Raw genomic sequence first — 15,751 nt, 5'->3', positions numbered from 1 at the left:
AGATCATTTCAAAGCCCATCTCGGCTACATACTATACATATTGAGTAAGCTGCTTGAGTTTTCGTCACCTTTAAAATGGCTGTAAATTGTGAGATTGACTTCAAGTTGTTGAAAGAATTAAAATACTGCAAATATAGCACACTATTATCACGTAAAGTAACTGGTACAGTACTTGGTATATAAGGCTGAATAATCAAAAATTATTATTTTTAAATATGAAAACTACGGCATTAACAAAAATAGGAACAAACTCATACTCTCTTCTAAGTTAATAGGTGATATGTCACCTTTCAGATGCAATATGATATATATTAACCTTCTGATGACACTCAATTCATTCAAATGATAGAAATAAGTATGATTTGGAAGGCAGATCCACAGTTCAGGGCTCTCTCTCTGTAGCTCACAGGTGGCCAATCCTATACTCTGATCAGATACCGGGCCTGCCCTGAATGTTGCCTATGGGGACTTCAGCTATATCACATGTGCTTTTTATTAGTGAAAATTGTATTTTACCTTTGAAGTTCTTGTTTTAAAATCGCATAATACTAAATATTAAGCAATCCAAATTATATATAACTGGTCTAAGATTTTACATAGCTCTTTCTCCTTTTGGGCTTACCAACGTCTGTATCAAATACAAACTTTATTTTATATACACTAAATCCTAAAGACATTTATTTTGGAAACTTTTGGCACTCTAGTTCAAAACAGATGAACATGACCCTGTAAAGTGAGTTCTATTATATAAATTATATAATCACATTTCTGAGTCAGGCATTCCAGAGAACCTGTATTTAACAATAAAAATATGGTTGACACACTCACCCTAAGGAGGGTATCAAAATTTATATTATGTTAGTATTTCCCAAATTACGCGTTAACTAATAAAAAAATTCTGAGATTAATTAGACTAGAAAACTCTCCTATATTTTTGCATTCTAGAGATTCACTATGCATTATTAATATGTTATAAGTTCTGAAAATTCCTACAGAACGAAATCTGTTCAAACTTATCTTACCTAGCTGGTAAACAAACTTAGAATGTGTTTTCATTAAAAAAACAGCAACGAAAATAAAACAAAAAAAAAACCTGGTACCAACCTGAAGCATTAGTGTTCCTTGAAACATCCTGTGGAGAAAAAAAATATTCATTTAGATGACTAATATAGAAAAATAATGTTTTTTTTTTCTCCTTAGATTGGGTGAGTAATTCCATTCAGTTGTCAATTTCATTCTCTAGAAAGGAAAAGAAGCCCAACCTCTTGCTGCACTCTAGATAACTTTTATACTTAAGAGCCTATATTTGAATTTTGCACACTGTATCTTTGTGGTTAGAGGAACTTCGGCTGGCCAGGAATTAACTGAAGATAATTTATATAGTTTCCAGAAATTCAAAGTAAAGTACAAAAAGCAATTTCTACTGAACACATCAAAATTAGATATCAAATATATCGTAATAGTACAGCTACCAACGAATGGCAAAGGCTTAGAATTAAAGGTGCTGAATTCATTTATTTAAAAACATTTAATAAACATTTGTTGAGCACCACACATCAGATGTCTAGATGTTGAAAACATGCTGCTGGAAAAGATGTGATCTCTGTCCTTGGAGATAGCAGCAGAGATGGATATATTACATGAATGACAGATAAAAAGAAAATATTGTGATAGGGTGAATACAAAAGGCTATTGGAGCAGATCAGATGGGCACTTAGACCAATCTTAGGGGATGGGGTTTCAGAGAAGGCTTCCCTAGGACACAGATAAAATAGAGGGTGCCCAATAACAATGAATAATTCCTTAATATAAGTATGTTCCATGCAATATTTATAAGTAGGTGTTTTGAATTTTTTTTTGCTAAATCTGGCAACTTTACTAGGACATGATGCTTAAGTTGCAATATGAAGGAAAAGAGTCAATGGAGAAACAAAAAAGACCAACAGAAGCAAAAGGACACACATGTACAAAGATGCAGATTTAAAAAAGGGCCCAGTGCCTGAGGAGAAGTACAAGTAGCTCAGTGTGACAGAATTAGAGATTTGGATGGAGTGGGGAAGTTTTAAAAATATTTTGGAGTATCTTCATTCTTTAGAGGTCATGAAGAGACATGAGCTGGTTTTATGTTTAGTGTTATTAGATTTGTGCTTTAAAAATAGCAACCTGAAATAGGGCCAGACTGGATGCAAGAAACTCATTCAGAAGGTGCTGTTAGTAAATTTACTGAAAGATGATGGTGCTTGAATTAATATAGTGGCAATAAAGATGAAAAGGTATTAAAGACTTTAAAATATATTTAGAAAGTAGTGTAATGGTTGGAGATTTATTTCCTCAAGTCCAATTGCTTTGCCACTTATGAGCTGTGTGTAGTAATACATAGGGGTTAAGAATAAAAATGTTTCAGTCTATTTATATAAGTAAAGTCCTCTCTGAGTTCAGGCTTTCACTATTAATATGGGTATAATAATAGCATAGGATTATTGTACTGTTACATTTATTAATATGTATAAAGTGCTTAGCATAGGACTTAGTGGCTGATTGCCAATGAGAGAGAACAGAGAGGAGTAAATAATGACATTCAGGTTTCTATTGGGGAACTTAAAATAATAAAGGCTGAAAATCATAATTAGCCCAGAAATAGATGCACACAAATGTAATCAACTGACTTTTGACAAAGGAGTAAAGATAATTCAAGAGAGAAAGCATAGTTTTTTTAACAGACAATGCTGAAACAAGTAGACAACAAGAAAAAAGGGAATCTAAGCACAGACCTTACTTTTTACAAAAATTAACTCAAAATGGACCAGGTCCTAGAGATAAAAGATAAAACTGTGAAACTCCTTGGAGATAATTTGGAGGAAATCCAGGTGGCCTAGGGTTTGGTAACCACATTTTAGATACAACACCAAAAGCATGATTCATGAAAGAAAAATTATCTTAGGAATCATTAAAATAAAAATTTATGCTCTGTGAAAGAAAATGAAAAGACAAGTCATTGAATGGTTGAGGGAGGGGAATCTTCACAGAACACATATCTGTTAAAAGACTTTTACCTGAAATATATGGAGAACTTATAAAGTTCAACAATAAGAAAACAAACTCGATTTTTAAAAATGCGCAAAATCTGAATAGATACCTCATCAAAGAAAATATACAGATGGCAAATAAGCATATGAAAAGATGCTCAAGATCATGTGTTAACAATGAATTGCAAATTGAAACAACATTGAGATACCACTCCAGACCTATTAGAATGGCCAAAATTCAGAACACTAATACCAAATGCCGTGAAAATGTGAAGCAACAGCAACACTCATTCATTGCTGATCAGAAAGCAAAGTGGTACAGTCATTTTGAAAGACAGTTTGACAGTTCTTACAAAACTAAATATACTCTTACAATCCAGCAATCATGCTCCTTGGTATTTACCCAAATGAGTTGAATACTTACGTCTACACAAAAATCTCCACATAAATGCTTATAAAAGCTTTTTTCATAATCGTCAAAACTTAGAAGCAATCGAGATGCCCTTTAATAGGTAAATGGGTCAATAAATCATAGTACATTCATCCATACAATAAATTATTATTCAGTGACAAAAAGAAATGAGCCTTCAAACCACAAAAAGACATGGGAGAAACTAAGATACACATTGCTAAGTGAAAGAAGCTAGTTTAAAAAAGCTACATATTGTATGAGTCCCTATGTGATGTTCTGGAAAAGGCGAAGCTATGGAGACAGTAAATAGATCAGTGACTGCCCAGGGGTTAAAGTGGAAGGAGGAATGAATGGGCAGAGAATAAAGGATTTTTAAGGCAGCAAAACTATTCTGTATACTAGTGTGATGGTGGGTACATTTGTCAAAACTCAGAATGTACAGCACAAAGAGTGAATATTAATGTCATCCATGGACTTTAGTTAATAATGATATATCTAAATTGGCTCATCAACTATAACACATATACCACACTAATGCAAAATGTTAAAAATAGGAGGGAGAATACAGAAACCTTTTGTACCTTCCTTTCAATTTTACTGTGAACCAAAATCTGCTCTAAAAAATTCACACACACACACACACACACACATTATAGATATATATATATATACATGTATATATATATATATATATATATATATATATATATGTATTCTTTCTGAGGAAGAACATTCCTCAGAAGCCTGAGGAAACTAATACAAATATATATATATATATATATCACAAAAATATATATATATTTGTATTAGTTTCCTCAGGCTTCTGTCACAAAGTGGCACAAACTGGTTGGCTTAAAAGAACTAGAATCTATTGAGTCCAATATTAAGGTGCTGATAGGCACTTCTAAAGACTCTGAGGGAAAATCCTCCCCACATCTCTCTTCTCGCTTTTGATGGTTGTTGGCAATCCTTCGCATTCTTTGGCTTATAAATGCTCCACTCCAATCTCTGCCTTCATCATCACACAATATTCTCTCCTTGTCTATCTCTGTCTGTCTGTGTCCAAATTTCTCTCTTCTTATAAGGCTAGCAGTTATTGGATTAGGACCTACCCTAACCCAGTGTGACCTCATCTTACCTTGATTATAGTCGTGAAGACCCAATTTCCAAATAAGATGACATTCGCAAGTACTAAGTGTTAGGACTTTTGACAGGACACAATTCAACCCACACAGAGCTGAGCAAAAGAACTGAAAGGTGACCACTGGACTTGGGTTGTTGATCTTGAAAAAAGTAATTTTCATGGACTGATGGAACTGAAAATTCAATTGTAGAGGTTTGAGTAGGGAGTCAAGTGAAGTGAAAAAGTAGAGCTATTGAGTACAGATATACCTTCATAGGAAATTTCAGGGCAAATCAGTAAGCAATGAACAGGGTATAAAAATTTTCCCACTTTTATTATTATTATTTTTTTTAACAAATGAAATTGGGTAAATTGAGGAAAGAAGAAATTTAAACATACAGGAGGTGCCATAAAAACTCTACTAAGATGGGAAAGAATACAGTGCAGAACAATTATTAGAATTAGAAAGAGAATATCCTTTTCCTTAAATAAACCAGAAAGGGGGGAGGGAAACACTTATGGATATATATTTGTAGATACAGTGGCAGAGATACAGTATAGATATAGGAAGGTGACAGAAGTCCTTTAGGATGACTTTTTTTTTTATAAACAAAGTACAGAGATTGCACATATAAGCAGAATCTAAAGAACAAAACAAACAAGCAAAACAGAAACAAAGTCATAGATACAGAGAACACTTTGAGGATTACCAGATGGGAGGCTATTTGGGGGCGGGGGTGTCGGTGAAAAAGGGGAAGGAATTAAGAAGTACGAATTGGTAGTTACAAAATAGTCATGGAGGTATAAAGTATAGCATAAGGAATATAGCCAATAATAGTGTAATAACTATGTACAGTGTCAGAGGAGCACTAGATTTATCGGGGGCAATCACTTTGTGAATTATATAAATGTCTAATCATTCATTGTACACCTGAAACTAATATAATATTATAACTATAACTGAAAAATGAAAATATTATTAAAAATAAAAATAAAAGTATGTGAAAAAGCAAAAAAAAAGATTCTGTGAGGTGGAAGAACATTAAGGTAAAAGATTGGAAGAGTGGACAAGCTTCAAAATGTTTATGGTAGAAAATAGGAAGGTAAAAATAACTGTGCTCAGGCATATGGAGGGTCACTTTGAGACCAAAACCGCACATTTTTACTGAAGTTAACATACATTCATTTGGTGGAGCTAATCTGCACACATTTCTGAAGTTTTTAAAGCAATGTTCATTAGCCCAGGTGGAGGCAAGTGTGATAAAAGGAAAACAGCAGGCTTTTGAAGATATTGGCCAAAGGGTAGTTGAAAGAATAGACTGTGATGTTTAAGCTGGATAGTAAAGGAGTAGATATGGAAGGGAGTGTCAAGAGAAAATGTGCTGAGGTCGAGGGATTGGAGGATTTGATGGGGTCAGATAATAGGCACATTGAAGAAACTTTTAAAATTTGTCAATGGTGTAGGGTACTGACAGAGAACAGGAAGCTGTTATTTCAGATTTCCAAGATGGCACAATTCTAATTTAAAGTTCTGGGGTGTTACCAGGGATATAGATGCCTAAAGCATGGGAGAAAGGAGAGTTACTGGAGTCAATGCTTCAAGACATGAACTCTATAATCTGCTTATTAAAGTTTTTAAAGTATTTTCTATGCCAGGCAGAATGTAAAATATAATTGAACAATGTTAAAAATATATTTGGTTTAAATATATGCAGCAACCTGACTCTAACCAAAGTTATGAATTGGTGAATATTATGTATGGCCCTCTCTCCTCTTCTTTTTGGTGTTTCTTATTACTGTTAGCTTGCTCTATCTTCCCTCTTAAGAGATCCACACAGCCCCTCCCCCTTGTGGACATCTGCTTTTTCAACATTACCCCCATGGTCCTAAAACTTCTCTGGTTTTTTTATTGGTGTCTATCTACTTTAATACCTTAGATTTTCAAGTCAGCTCCATAAAAATTGTTGAATAGATGAATGAGTGATTTATGGCAGTGAATTGAGAAGGAATAAAACAGAGAGCACAGACTAGATCAAATATCTGGCCAGAATCCTAGTCCTACCATTTACTAGCTCTGTGACATTACAGAATCTTAATCTCTCTGTACTTCATTTTGATCTGAAAAGGAAAATAAGAGGATCTACTCATCTGTCACATAGTAAGCACTGTTTAAGTGTTTAATAAGTAAAACAAATGTTAGTAAATTTATGTTCTTCCCTCACATAGAACTGTTAGGACTCTTTGATACAATACTTTAACTCTAAGAGATAACTCTAATGGAAGACATTTTAAACCAGCCAGCATAGTTGATGATATTCTCTTCTCCAAAGTCACATTGGTGCACACATCTCTTACACCTGTGCAGTGCCATCTACTGGTAAAATTAATAATAATAAGTGGATTTGATATTTCAATAACAAAATTTTTAAAGTTCTGAATTTTAAAAAATACATTAAGATCTCAGATCTTTTAATAGTCTGATATCCTTCCCTTTATCTATTTTTTGTTTGTTTTTCTTTTTTTAAATTAAATTTATTAGGGTAACATGATGAATAAAATTATGTAAGTTTCAAGTGTACTATTCAATAATACATCATCTGTATATTGCATTGTTTATTCACCATCCAAAGTCAAATGTCCTTCCGTCACCATATGTTTGTTTTTAAATGGTAGTTTTTGTCAAATAAAAAAAAAAAAATAAGTTAAATACATGCATAAGAATTTTAGAAGCGGGAATGCCTTTCTACAAATGCCTTGAACTTACTAGATTATTTTCAGGGTAAAAGAATAAATTTTAATCTATACCTAAGTGTCCAAATTTCTGAGTGATTTACAAACTCGGTCAATAAGACAAATGACATAGTAAGACACAAGTATTGTTGATCCATGGTAGATGAGCAGCTCCATGTGGTTTATCAGCTGGGTTTACTAAGATTATGTCATTTGCTTTAAGCTTTCATAGCATTGAGTGAACATGTACTTTAGGGAAAGCAAGGAAGCCGCTTTCTTTTGCTGTTATCCCAGGGGTGTGGTAGTGGCTCTTTCCCTAAAAACATCACCTAGGACTTAGACTTGAAACATGGGTTTTAGCTAGGTATGGGCTCTGGGAAACAGAATAGATAAAAGGGGAATAAGGCATAGATAAGAAGTGAGGGAAAGAAACTATAAAAGAGATATTATTGATTAGGAGATAAATAGATTAAAGGAACTCATACTGTGAGTTGAGGGAGATGCGAAGTGCAATCAACTTATTTCTTAGGTATTATAATTGTCCTCAAATTGAGTATTTCACTATTTTGTAAAAGGCTCTAAGGTTGACTTCTAGTTTTGTTTTATATGCTGCCATCAAACTAGTTTTATGGATCTTTTTAATAATTTCTGATCAATTTGACTTATTGATAATTGTTAATTGACTTATGGCAGCAGAGGATAAATCTATATAATTTTTTTAAGTGTCCATGAAATTTTCTTTGCATGGAAAGGCTTAAGTTACAGATGATTTCTTATCCACCGTTTTGGATTTTTTTGAGGTGATAGGATTCAACAATCTTTGCAACATAGCTGTGAGCACATTAAAAAAAAAAAGCTTCTGTTAGGGGACTAGGATAAAGGCAATCTACCTCCAAAGAGGTTTGTTTGTTAATTGCTTTGGTCTACTTTACAAGGTCAAATCCATTCTCCTAATGACGAATCTCATCTGTTCTGGCAGAGAAAGAAATGTTTTCTTTCACTTCTACGTGTGGCAAGAGCTCATTCATCTCAGTAAGTTCTGAAGAGAAATCTAGCTACATCAGAGAGAGGAGTATTCAAAGGGCAACTGATGGCCAGGAAGATATATGGAATTCACTTTCCTGAGACAGACATTCAAATGGTAACAAGTGATAGAAAACAGCTCTATATTTCAGCGTGATGTGTGTTCGCTCCTGATGATTAAACCCCCTGTGAGCCATCTGCGTTTAATGGGTTAGAACTACTTTGTAGCTGCAGTTTTTTCCTTCCACTGCTCTTATTTATTTGAGAGGAGACCGAACTGCACTCTTTAAAAGTTAAGCATGTAAGAAACCCTGCCAAGAGAATCAGAAAGAAAAGGCAAATTTATAGCTTAGTGTTGTTTTAAGCATTTAGTAGTATAAATAAGAAGTGTAGATAAATGTGTACAAGTAGACGCATAAGTGACCCTCTGTTTATCTCAGTTACATTATTTGCCTAAATTCCAGAGCAGAATTAACCCAATTAGTTTATATAATGGCTAATGCTGTCCCTCAGCTGAGCTATTAGGGATGTGCATAACTGATGCTAGGCAGGGGATGGTGTTATTTTACTTGTAAGTTAAGCCTTGGGGACTGTGTTTTGTATCCAGTGAGTCTTGCAGATCAAAATCAGAACCCAGGGTGGAAATCATTGTACCTCAAAACAGTGTGCAATTATTCGTGTTATTAATACAATTAAATTCAACTTCTGGTTTAAAATGCCAATGATGAGAATGGCTTTCTATATGTGGCACTGTCTTACCCGAGACATGTCACATTTTACTAACATCTCATTATTTTTCTCTGACGTAGGGAAGTCAGCAGCCATAAGCACTCAATAAATATTTGCTCAATTGAATTGAACTCTGAGAACCGAGAGGCGAGGTGGCACTGATCATCAGTGTGACACATCTGGGATCAGAATTTCGATTCTGTTCTGCCACAGAGTAATCTCAGCAAACCAATTGAAATATTACATAAAGAAGTTTAAATCTAAGAAATTTTTGCACAGCTACAAATGTTAATCTGAGTCATAAAACTACATGAGCCTAGCAAGTTCTCTCTTGCCATTTATTTGACTAGTTTCAGGGTTTTCCCTCTTCATAACATCCAGCTACATAGCTCTCTTAAAATTTTTTTCTTAGGCATTTCCCTAAATAATTTCTCCTGCCTTTTTTCCCCCACTTTGAACCAGAAAACATATCTATATGGTGAGGCTTCTTGGGACTTTAAAAAACATCAGTCAATTTCACAACTGGAAATAGAGCAATCCTGATAAGAGAGCAATACCTCCACAGAACTTCTGTTTATAAAATTTAGGCAAGAGTTTTTGTATAAAGTGAGACAAACTTGGGCCACACTGAGGCAGACAAGGAGTTAAATTAAAGACACAAAAGCCAACACCCAGCTGCTGCTGATTTTTCTTTTCCCTTTCGTGGAGTAGGGAGTATTTTTCCTGTAATGACTTCAGAATCTTGTCTTTCTTGGTCAGAGATCAAGGGGTATACCAGGGTGAAACCTTCCTCTTATTGAACTTTTCTATCAACTTTCTGCAGATGTGTATTTTGAAGCTGCCCTTACAATTTTTCCATTTTTTTCCGTTGTACATTTATATAGCGATCATACAAAATATGTATGCTATCTTTTCATATTAGGCAAGTTTCAGCAAATGTCATCTATCCAACTAATCTTAATATTCTTTGAAGACAAAGGCCATGGCTTGCATTTATTCATAACCTTCATGGCTAGCATAGCACATTGTAATATAAGCTGAGCACATATTCATTGAATTATTTGAAAGTAGAAAACGAAAAACATTGAATGAAACAAATTATTTCTCTGCTGAACCTGAGAACTTTGTCTAGTTAATAAAATAAGGAAAATAAATATCTAAAATTAGAGAAAAGTTGTAGTGTTATGTAAATAAAGACAGGATTGCAAATAATTTAACTAGCACAAACATAGCTTTCCAAAACATTTGGGTTCTCTTTCAGGGGGAAAAAAAAAAAAAAAGATAAAATGCTATATAATCTATTAAGGTCTTATTCATCTTTCAATGTCTGGCTCAAATGTCACTTCTTATCTGCGGTTTTCTGTGACTTATAAAGAGTTAAATTAATTGCTCTTTTACCTGTTTTCCAATAGTATTTTGCTTGAGCCACTTCCATGTCATATTTTAATTACTTATTGTACTCTTTTATCTCCCCAACCAGCATGTCTGTTTCTCTAAAATCTTGGCACAAAGGGAATTTTCAATAAATGCTTGATAAATTGAATAAAGATTAATTTAAATATAAAAAAAAAGAAGAAAAAATCTGATATTGACTCATTAAGTAAAATTAAAGTCTATTAAAAATGTATTTTATTTAAGTATGTCACAAACTATGATAGAATATTTTCAAATGTGAAAGTCAAAGGAGAAAATAAATGTGAAAGTGTTTTGTTAAAGTTTTGCTCAACTTTTTGAATTATCGATGAGAAAACTAAGGCTCAGAGGAACTAAATGACCCACCTAAATCTTCAAAAAATGATAGGACTAGAATTCCTGATGTCATACTTCTTCTTTGATGCTACCCAAACCATTTGCCATTTTCCCAAATGCCTAGTCCCTATCTACTGTATCCTGTCTCACCAGTGATCCTCACTAAAACGCTCCATTCATTTATTGAAGGTGCTGAGGCTGCATATTTAAAAAAAGTCCCAACCTCTTTCAACCCTACATTCAGCTAGTGATAGACAATCCGATGAATTATTATGTACTCTATGTTACTCTTTCCATAACTTATGATCACTTTCTAGCGTGAAAAATTATTTTCTGAAGAAATGACCCTGGTGCATAAAATGGATTTCTTAATCCCTTTTGTGCTATAGACCCCTTCAGCAATTTAGTGATCTTGTGAACCCCTCTTAGATAATGTTTTTGAATAAATAAAAATACATAGACCTAAAAGAGAAACTGGTTACACTGAAATACAGGTATTCAAATATTTACTAAGCTAATTTTAAGGTGTAGTATTATCTGTGCATCTTTATTGATAAAATAGTGAGATCCAGTGACTGAGCTAAAAACTTCCCTGATTCTGAAGTTTGAAAACTGAAGAAATTTGAAAATTTTCCTAATCAAATGATAAACTAAAATTATAATTATTTCAAGATATCTATAATAAGTGTAAAATAAAAAAAAAATGTTCTCTTAGTGACAATATCACAGGTACTAATACAACTGAGATTTATTGTCCATATTCATATTTTTTGATGCTACATATCATTCTAGAGGTTAATGAAAATAAAGATCTAATTGCTTTTCCATCTCAGTTTAGGAACATTTTTGAATTCTATCCAGAGATACACTCTTCCCTACCTACTCTCCACTAAATTATGAACCCTGCTCTAGTGATATGGGGAGGTTTTGAGCATTTGAATCTTTTCATATTCATGAGCTGAACTGTGTAAGTACCATGCAGAGGGCTCCTTTTGCCTTCTATTGAAAACCTGTCATGTTTTAACAATGCTGGTGATTGTTCTGAATTACAGTCATACCCCCTTATTTGTAGGGATACAGTCCAAGACCCCGAGTCAATTCCTGAAACTGCAGATGTTTACTACATGTTTCCTGTACATGAATATCTATGATGTAATTTATAAATTTAGCACAGTAAGAGATTCACAACTAGTAAAATAAAAAAATTATAACAATAAAAGTTATGCGAATGTGGTCTCTCTCTTCTCTCTCTCTTTTTCCCTTTTTTCCTTTGATAACTGATCTGATAACCAAGATGGCAACTTAGTGACTAACAAGCAGTAGTGTACACAACACAGAATGTATACACTGGACAAAGGGATAATTCATGTCCTGGTCAGGACACAGCGAGATGACATGAGATTTCATCACACTACTCAGAATGGTATTTAAATTTTATTTCTAGAATTTTATTTCTAGAATTTTATTTCTAGAAAATAAATTTATTTATTTAAAATAAATAAATTTATTTAAAATTTATTTCTAGAATTTTCTACTTAATATTTTCAGACCAAAGTTGACTGCAGGTAACTGAAATCTTGGAAAGCAAAACCACAGATAAGGGAGGACTGCAGTATTCTTTTAAGTCTTTAACATGTATGTTAAGGTAAATAGGGGGAAATATTGCAAGCACACATTATGTGAAAATGCATGAAAAATTTCAGTACGTGATGTGTCGTACTCTAAACTCAGACATATTATGAAATAGAGTCATGATGAAGAACTCAAATGAAATTACTTATTTGCCCTTTAAAGTTAAAAAAAAAAAATGCATGGTGGTATACAATTCTAAGGCTAAGAAGAAAAGGAAAAGCTTCTTTAATTTCCTACTATTGTATTCAGGAAAACTGAAGAAACCCCTGTCTTGAAGACCTGCTCATCATTACGGCAATATATTTCCAAAATAAATGATGGCAATATGTTTATTTTAAAAAGAGAGTTATTGAAACAAACAAATTCTATTTTAGCCTTAACTATACCCTGTGAAACCAATATTGCATTTAATCTATTTTTGAGGTTTTATGCCATAAATACTAACTCTACTGCTAAACATTTCAACTCTGACATTTCCATTTGGATCATCAGTGACATCACTGCTTGGTTTGTATAAAATATATACAATGAGACTTAGAGGGGAACAACAGAAATATTACTTAATATATAATTTTATTTAATAGGTTCCTTACAAGAAGCCATATTCATATTCAATGCAAAATATGAATAGCTTTAAGAAAATAATGTCCATTGGAATTTTAGGTATTTAACTAAGAGATAGTTTAAAGTTAGCAATTATATTTTAAATAATAAACATGCATATTTATATTCTAATAAGAGAAAAGAGACGTCAACCCAACTAAAATAAGATCATCTCTACATCTCTTAAAATATTTGGCAACATAAGTAGTAATTATTCTAAATTAAAAATTATATCTAATAATCACTCACCATTTAAAAATCCTGTTTGAATTAAATGTTGAAAAACAAGTCAGGGTCATTGTTTAGAAAACTACTTTAAATTTTTCAAACTGCTTATGCAAACACTATAGTTGATCTTTTCACTTCATTAGTTAACACATTGTTTAGTTGCTGATAAACTAAAACTACAGCAGTATATACAAAACAACACTATAAAAAACACAGGGAGGTAATGTGCAAATTGTACTATGGAAGTCAAGCTCCCAGTGTGTGAGAGGAAAAAGTAAAGATGCTAAAAGAAAACAACATGTCATCTTTTAAGAACTGTATTAAGTTCATTGGTCTGCCCTTCTCCTTTCCTTGGAGATTAAAAAAAAAAAGTCAACAGCTAATTGAAACATGAAACTAATACACTCCCATAATTTATACACACAATTTCATGCGTTTCCTCAAGGTTATATAGGTTAAGTAACTCTGTTATTCTTTTGAGATATGTTGTCAGGACTGAGGGAGAAGATTATAGTAGCTTTCTTGTTTTCTTCCTTTCTTTCACTTTCATAAGTCTATTTAATATTCATAATAAATAAACGATATATCTGCAGAAATCCACGTTTTTGAAATTTTATGTTTACAAAAGAAACTGCAAACCTTACTTAATTCTCCATTATTACTCTTACCATGAGGTCCAAACCTTAACCAAATTGCTCAGGAAACAGAGTATAAGAATCAACTCTTAAACCAACCTCACAAGAAAAATGTGTGGAAGAAGCAAATAGGGGATGAGATTTTCATGGGAACGAATGTCCAAGTGGATCAACTACTTAATGGACCAAAACTCCCAATTTTCACTACTGTCAATGATGATCCCAAACAGAAGTAAATGAAACACTCCTTAGTTTTTCCTTTCTTAAGTATGTAAGGTCAACGATTTTGTGAGTGATATGAAATCAAGTACATAGAACTTTGTTTAACCTAAGTTCAGAAAGAGCAAGAGAAAAATTAAGAAAAGTATTTTATGAACTCTTTGTTTTAGCTGTATCTTATTCCATTACATCAAAAGTTAATTGTATTATACTTTAGCAACTTAAGTCTGTAATACAATTCTCACCTAATAAAAAAGATGGGAATGTTAACTCAAAAAATTAATGCAATTCTTATTACAATCATAAAATATGAGATATGGTCAAGGGTACAAACTTTATTCATGTGTTTGTCTAGGAGATTGTGGACTTGTTAAGGACAAGAACAGCGGTTCCACTATCTAATTGTTCCAAATAGTAGGTGTTAAAAAAAAAATGTGCTAATTGAATAAAATTGATACAGAGCATTGTGGCTGTAGAACCTCAATTAAAAAAAAAATGTTATTTAAATTGAAAAAAAAAATGAGTTACAGAATCTCCAGCTAATTATTAGAATATAATGACAAGAAAATTTTGAATAGGGAAACTAAAGGAAAGAGCTTTGTCTCTCATTTGAAAAATCTAAAGTGTTATCCAAGGGACACTAAACTTTCAATTAAGAAAGCAAGAGAAAATGAACATAAGTACTACTAATTTTGGAAATTTTTTAATAATCTTACATTTTAGTTCACAAATTCCTATTAACCTAATATGTAAATATATTAAAAGAAGTCATTCTCTTCTAAAACATGAAGGATATTTAACAGCTGCCTAAACAATCCTTTAACAAAAGCTCCTGCACGTAAGCATAATTCTCAGGGCCAAAGTTGAACAAATTTGTCTTGGGAACAAAACTAAAAAGAGAGAACACAAAAGTAATAAAGAACAGAGTTACTATGAAGTCAAGGAATGTTTGTTTAGGATATCACTCATCTCTATCATCTGCTTGATTTAAAATTTTGTTACAAAAGAGTTTAACTGCTGTAAATATTTTCCCGTTAGGAAGAGATACTTAGTAAATTTAAGTACTTTTCCTGAAATTTAATTTTTAAAATTCATTTATTCTTGTCCTTTGGCCGTTGGGGCTTCCAAGCACATCCCTAAGGGCTGTAGGAACCACAAGGAGGATTCTAGGAGACTATAAAGAACAGATCTTGCTCTGATCTAAGCCATGGAAGCCATCTTCATTTCAATTAATTTACTTTGCCTTTATGAACTTAAGAGTCTGTCAAGGAGGCTGACATTTCACTCATCTGAAAAAGCTTGGAATGTGACAGGGGAAAGGGAGGAGAAGTAAATCAAAGGGGTTAGCAGTTTTCCAGATGCAATGCATTTTTCTTCTTTTCCACCAGAAATTTTAGAGCTTTCTGACATTTTAATTCCCTATGCAAAACCACAGTAGCAAAAAATGCTTACGGATCATATGTCAAAAAACTAACACACATGTGCTCTAGCACATGTACATGAAATAAACATAAATTCCGATTTGCTGCTCCTTATTTCTTTTAGTGTATTTATTAGGTTTGTGTGTCGAATTTAATGACAAAACTTTAATTTAAAAGCAACAGCGGGTTTTGTAACATTTTTTTCTTGTGTATGATTGAGT

The sequence above is a fragment of the Pteropus medius genome, unplaced genomic scaffold (assembly GCF_902729225.1).
Source record: "Pteropus medius unplaced genomic scaffold, Ma_sr-lr_union100, whole genome shotgun sequence".
NCBI lineage: Eukaryota > Metazoa > Chordata > Mammalia > Chiroptera > Pteropodidae > Pteropus > Pteropus medius.
This window is presented reverse-complemented; position numbering follows the sequence as displayed.